A 6,665-nucleotide genomic window follows, 5' to 3' on the forward strand; every position below is an offset into this window, starting at 1 on the left:
TCTCAATTTAGGCCAATTGGATTATGTAATGTGGCTTATAAGATTATAACAAAGGCTATGGTGAATAGAATTAAGTTGGTGTTACCAAAACTTATTGCGGATTCCCAATCAAGCTTTGTTCCGGGGCGTCAAATCACGGATAATATAGTGATTGTGCAAGAGGTGCTACATACTATGAAGCGCAAAAAAGGAGGGAAGGGGTATATGACAATCAAGATCGATTTTGAGAAGGCCTATGATCGGCTAAAATGGGATTTCATCCGCGATACTCTCATGGAGATGAGGTTCCCTATGGTCATGATTGAAGTAATCATGGAATGCGTCTCTACCGCATCCATAAAAGTGCTCTGGAATGGGGAAAAAACTGATTCTTTTACTCCTTCTTGGGGCATTCGACAAGGGGACCCCTTATCCCCTTATCTCTTTGTACTTTGTATGGAAAGACTCAATCAAGTGATTGAAGAGGTTATTCTTGATGGAAGATGGAAACCAGTGTATGCAAGTAGGGGTGGACCGCTTCTCTCGAATCTCTTTTTCGCGGATGACTTAATCCTTTTTGCTGAAGCTTCAATTGAACAAGCCTCAATTGTGAAGAATTGTCTTAATCGGTTTTGCTCAGCCTCGGGTCAACGGGTCAGCTTATCCAAATCGAGAGTCTATTTCTCACAGAATGTCGATGCTACTGCTCAACAGAATATTTGCCATGAACTTGGAATGGAGTGTACTGATGATTTGGGGCTCTACCTTGGTATGCCAACCTTGACAAGCAGGGTCACACGAGAGACTTATGCGCACTTGTGTGAGAAGATTGATAGGAGACTCACGAATTGGAAAACCAAGTACTTGTCACTTGCGGGTCGAATTACTCTCACGAAATCGACCCTCACAACCATGTCCAATTATTCAATGCAAACAGCCAAATTGCCGAGATCGATATGTGATGAAATCGACAAGAAGGCTCGACGCTTCATATGGGGTGGGTCTGATGAAAGTAGACGGATCCATTTACTCTCCTGGGATACCTTACAGTTACCTCGAGAGAAGGGTGGACTCGGATTAAGATCAGCAAGGCAGACAAACGCGGCTTTTCTCACCAAGCTTGGGTGGAGAGTCCTTTCGGAGCCCAATTCCTTATGGTCGAGGGTACTTAGGTACAAGTATTGTAAAGGACGTTGCGACATCGACATGTTCCAACCTACATCTTGTATGTCAAATGTGTGGAGAGGGATTTCGGAGAATGCTTCTCTGCTGAACAAAGGTTCGAAGGTTGCTATAGGCAATGGGAAGCGAACTCTATTTTGGGATCATTGCTGGGCAATAGATGAACCCCTTCGTTCCCATGGTGTGGCTGCTATCCCTGATGAGATTGATGGTGCTACTGTTGAAGAAATGTGGGCTGCTGAGGGTGATTGGCGTTGGGATTTATTTGCGCACCTGTTACCTTTGCATTGCTTGAAACGAATTGCCTCTCACAAGCTAATTGAGGATCCTGAAGCTAGTGATTTGTGTTATTGGAAGGGACCTAACAAAGGTAAATTTTCAATAAAATTTGCTTTGAAAATTATGCAGGACGATGATCAATTCCCAAATGATAAGAAATGGGAGCTAGCTTGGCAAACCCCGGTTCAGCAGCGTATTCGCACCTTTTTATGGCTTGCTCTACATGATAGAATCCTCTGTAATTCTAATCGAATGAAGAGGCATCTCCTAGATGATCCTCGCTGCACTTGTTGCTCTCTCAATACTGCTGAAGACCTCATTCACTTATTTCGTGACTGCCCAATTGCAAGGCAGATTTGGAAAAGTGTTGGAAGTGCAGCCCTTTACCCTTCTTTCTACAATGGAGATATCACGCAGTGGCTGATCAGAAACCTTGAGGCAGAGGGGTTGATCTTCTCTGAGAAATGGCCAACATGCTTTGCAATTACGCTGTGGTGGATCTGTAAATGGAGAAACAACTCCACCTTTGGCAGAGGTGAGAAGATACCTGTAGATACAGGGGCTTTTCTTCATTCTCAAACTGAAGAAACCTGGAGAACTTACTCCTGGGAGATGCTGCTACTGCAAGGGTCAGAACTAGGAAGGAAGTCTTCATCAAATGGCTTGCTCCCCCAAATTTTTGGCTAGCTCTCAATACTGATGGTGCGGCAAAAGGAACACCAGGACCTGCTGGTGGGGGTGGAGTGATTCAAGACTGTACTGGTCGTTTTGTACGAGGTTTTACAGCCAATTTTGGAGTGTGCAGTGCATACAAAGCTGAGTTACTAGCCTTAGAGATTGGACTCAAGATGGCTGTGCAACTAGGACCTATCAAAATTATGATTCAGATGGACAATGAAGCATGTGTTGAAGCTATTCGAAGCAAGGATCGAAGTGGAGGAGAATGCTATTATATTCTGAAATCTTGTGACAACCTTTTACAAACTTTTGGTAGTAATGTTAATGTAGTACACTGTTATAGGGAGGGTAACAAAGTTGCCGATAAGCTAGCTAATATGGGTGTCCCTCTTGAAGAACGTGTTGTTTATTTCGATGAGCCTCCGATCGAAATAAGAAACATCCTTTGGGAGGATACCATTGGCCTTGCCACGACTTATCGTGTAATTGTTTTCTTTTATTGAATAAACGGGCTTGCCCTCATTTGCACCAAAAAAAAAAAAAAAAAATTTATTGAAACGCACTCAACGTTCTCCATTGAAGCGCAGTTCACCGTTGAATCTAATTCTTGTATCCCCCATTGAAGCAGCTTCTAAGGTAAGTTGTTTGTTGTTGTTATCATCATATCAATTTCACAATCTAGGGTTTATTTTTCATCTAATCTAATTTTATTATCCGTGCTTTTCAGTTTAGGTTTCATAAATCTCAACTTTTGGTTCTAAATTCTTAGATAATGAAACATCATAACTATAATTATGATTATTGAATCAAATATCCCTAAAATTATGTATTTTCCGAGATAATTGAATATGAAATTAGATCTCTTTTCCCTCCTGCCCTGCCTCTGTTAGTAGTTGATTAAAGGTCATCTTTTGAATTTGAATTTATAACTGAAATTATGATTTGGTAGTAAAGTATTCTGATTTCGTTCCATGCTCTCGCTGTCTTGGTTTAAGGAAGACAACACAATCCAATTGGAAGAAGAAAGCTTCTAATTTTTCCAATTAATCAATTTGTAAATTTGAGATGGCTTGAATGGCTTTATCTTGAATTTTGCATATGGTTGAATGGCTTTAAGTTATACTCGTATGTACATAAAAATAAGAACTTTATATAGAACTCTAGAGAACTTTAATTATATTTTTTCATATATTTCTATCATCAAAATATTAGAAAAGGAAACGGAGGGAGGATAATCTTTCTTTGAAATCCAATATAGGTATCATTGTTTGTTAATGTTATTTTTTAAGGGTAGATAAAAGTTATTGCAAGACACTATTTGTTGTTATCTATTCTTGATCACATTTGGGATTAAGGCTTTGATTGATTGATTGATTGATATTCTTGATCACATTTTTTTTCCTGTTTCAAGCAGGCAACTGCATTTAAAGCTATGATCACCCACGCAAACGCTAAGCCTGGTGTAAAAGTAAAGGGTAAAGTTATTGCTGTCTTGAACAAGGGTGCTATTGTGCAGCTTCCAAGTGACATCAAAGCAGTCTGTCCTGCACGACATATGTCCGAATTCCCTCTTGCGAATCCTAGTGAAATATTTAAGGTTACAACTCTTTTTACTTGTATGGTTGCATTTTTCTGTTAACATATGTCTTGCCAAAAGTGTTTTTTTTACAATGTGCTGTTCGTTGTGTTGGATGAATTCCCTTTTTAATTGCCCTATCAAGCCAGAACCTCACTCAGGTCAACCCGTCCCGCATTAGAAGGCTAGACACTTGGAGAGTGAGGGGGAAGGATAAGTGAATCCCCACCTTCAAAGTGCCACTAGTGGGGATTGAACCCCAAGGTGCTTACCTTTTCACTAGGCCACGCTTTGCTTGGTAAATAATTGTTCCATCAATTTATTGCTCCCACTTGGGTTACAGCTCACGTCACCCACCTTCCTTTTCTGGATATGATTCATTAAAATATGCTAAGGCACTTGACATAGTATATTTTTTGCGCTGCATAGTGTACTATGTTTCCAATTTGAAAATGTCAGTATTGTCTTCCTAAGAATCTCGTAGATCTAGTGAATTATGTATGCAATTCCTAGAAGCTTTTGTTTCTGTGTAATTTTTAAGATGTATGGTTTCATTCAGGTTGGAGCTGTGCTAAATTTCCGTATTCTGGGTTGCAAGGCGAAAAAATAACTCTTACACATAAGGAAAAGCTTGTGAGTATTTTTCATTCCAGTTTACTGGCTCTTTTTTTAATTGTTTCATAACTATGTTGTTACACATGAGGAATAACTTGCGAGTATTATTTCTGACAATCTGATGTGAGGAATTTAGATGATAAAAAAATAGTTGCAATTCCACCCCATCTATGCTAGTTCTTATCATCAAAGTATTCAGTACATTACATTAAGATGATTTACAAATCCATGTGTGTTCCTGCTAGGGGTGTGAGAGTTTAAAACTTGATTTGAGGTACGGCATATTGCAAATATTTGGGTATTCAACCAGGAACAAGCTTTTGACCTGCCCAGAACAAACAAATGCTCAGCTATTGCCTTGCCTTGTCTGTAACCAGACTCTTGTTTTGAGAGTCTCAACACTATTGGTGAACTCCAGATTATGATTTGATGCTTATCTCCTTATGTGTCTGTTTTGTGGTTATTGATAGTGATTGTGGGTAAACTGGGGACATCATCATTTCTAGCATTGTGCGCTATAGCTGTTGTTCGATGGAATAGTTTGTTGTAGATTGTGCAGAATTGCGGATTGAATATGTTTCTCATCCTACTGTTCTGCAACAACTGCATGTTGTTTACTTAAGGTTTTTGGTAGCAAGAAAGTGTCAGCAGAGGTCTGCATTTTTGGAAATCTGGGTTCTTATTGTGCGATAGAATGTGGAGCTTACAGAATAGATCTAGTGTCATTAGTTCTTATAGGATAGTTTGGAGTACCTTGCTTCATGCTACTCTAAGGGGGTGTTTTTAAGATTAATATATAATTATGTATTTGGCATGCCTTTTATTTCCTTTTAACTTTTCCTGTGGGTACATCTCACTTGATTTGTTTTTCTAAATCATATATTTCTTATGAATAGGAAGGATTTAGGTCACTGTTTGCAGTTGTTTGTGCTAGATGATTATTGTCTTTTACTTTGAATAGTATTTTCACTTTGTCAACTCATGTCTGATGTGAAGCTTGAATTCTTCAGGTGAAATCAAAACTGAAGATTCTTAGTTCCTATACCGATGCAATTGAAGGATTAGTAACCCATGGGTGGATTTCACATATTGAGGAACATGGATGCTTTGTCCGGTTTTACAATGGTGTTAGGGGATTTGCTCTCAGGTTCCTTCTTTGATATAGTTCCGTACTATGGGATTTTTTTTGAAATAGCGATGATGTGCCTTTATGTTGAGAGTTGACTCGTGTGCTATATGGGTATACTATATGATCTTTGAATCTTTGATTGTTGTTAACCTGGGACTTAAATGAGAGAAATTGGACCTAATATTATCATGAAATTAAATGTTTACTTATTCTCAAGATTTTGTCATTTCCTTAGCTTTTGAAGGTTTTAGGTTGTTTTAAGGGTTTCCCAAATTCTAAATACCTTTTTAGTAGGAATTGGAATCTGACATAGACAATTGGGTCTTTTTTGAAATTATGTTTGTTTTGGATTTAGTATCGAACTTATTTTAAGGTGGACTATGTTTAAAAGCTGGAGTTGCTGTATACAATGGTTATGGACTTATGGTCTTTCATGTTTTTCAAAGGTTCATTTACTTATCAACTAATTAATGTTTACAAATCTGAACTTGGCGAGGAGCCAGGATGCGATACAAGTTTGAGATACGATATTGGACAAGTAGTTAAATGCAGAGTAGCAAGATCTGATCCTGCATCTTATCGTATCTATCTCAGTCTCCTTGATTCTCCAACTGAGACTTGTGAGGATGACATGAACAATCTCAGTCTCCTTGATTCTCCAACTGAGACTTGTGAGGATGACATGATCAAGTTGGGCTAGAGGTGTTTGTTGAATAATCAATACTGTAAACCAACCATATCAAACTGTATTTTTGCAGTATTGTGTGGTTTGCAGTCCGAAAAGATTGTGGTGCAGTTGGTCTTATTGACAGAGTGCGTTTGCAATATAATTATAGCATAAATGGATTATCAAGTATGGAGTACTTGTATGTAGATCTAATTAATATTTTGGATTTTAAGGGTTAAGCCCTCAACTTATGTAGCTAATATATTACTAGTAAAATATTACTCTTTAAACACATTTTGTTCTCTAATATCTCCTACTTCGTATATATTTGTTAGATTCCATTTAGAACCTACAAGTGGATAATCTGCTTCATGGAATTGTCGAGATATTTTTCATGTGAAAGGAAACATGATAACTGAAAATTGGCCTTTTACTATATGCATTTTGCTCAGGTGAAGTCATTGTTGAAACTTGGGCATGCATGTTTTCTTTGAGGTGCTGGTGTTCTATTGAAAAAGTTTGGACTACATTAACAGTAGGAAAGGTACTGGCAACACAAT

At 38.3% G+C, this 6,665-nt stretch overlaps 1 long non-coding RNA gene across 1 annotated transcript; it reads left to right on the plus strand.

Moving 5' to 3' along the window:
• Positions 1-2,544: 2,544 nt before the first annotated feature.
• Positions 2,545-6,378, plus strand: LOC145576147 (uncharacterized). Its single transcript, XR_014098331.1, has 4 exons — positions 2,545-2,754; positions 3,533-3,715; positions 4,254-4,327; positions 5,320-6,378. It is a non-coding gene; the product is annotated as an uncharacterized LOC145576147 (long non-coding RNA).
• Positions 6,379-6,665: the final 287 nt, after the last annotated feature.

The sequence above is a fragment of the Chenopodium album genome, chromosome 13 (assembly GCF_948465745.1).
Source record: "Chenopodium album chromosome 13, dcCheAlbu1.1, whole genome shotgun sequence".
Lineage (NCBI taxonomy): Eukaryota > Viridiplantae > Streptophyta > Magnoliopsida > Caryophyllales > Amaranthaceae > Chenopodium > Chenopodium album.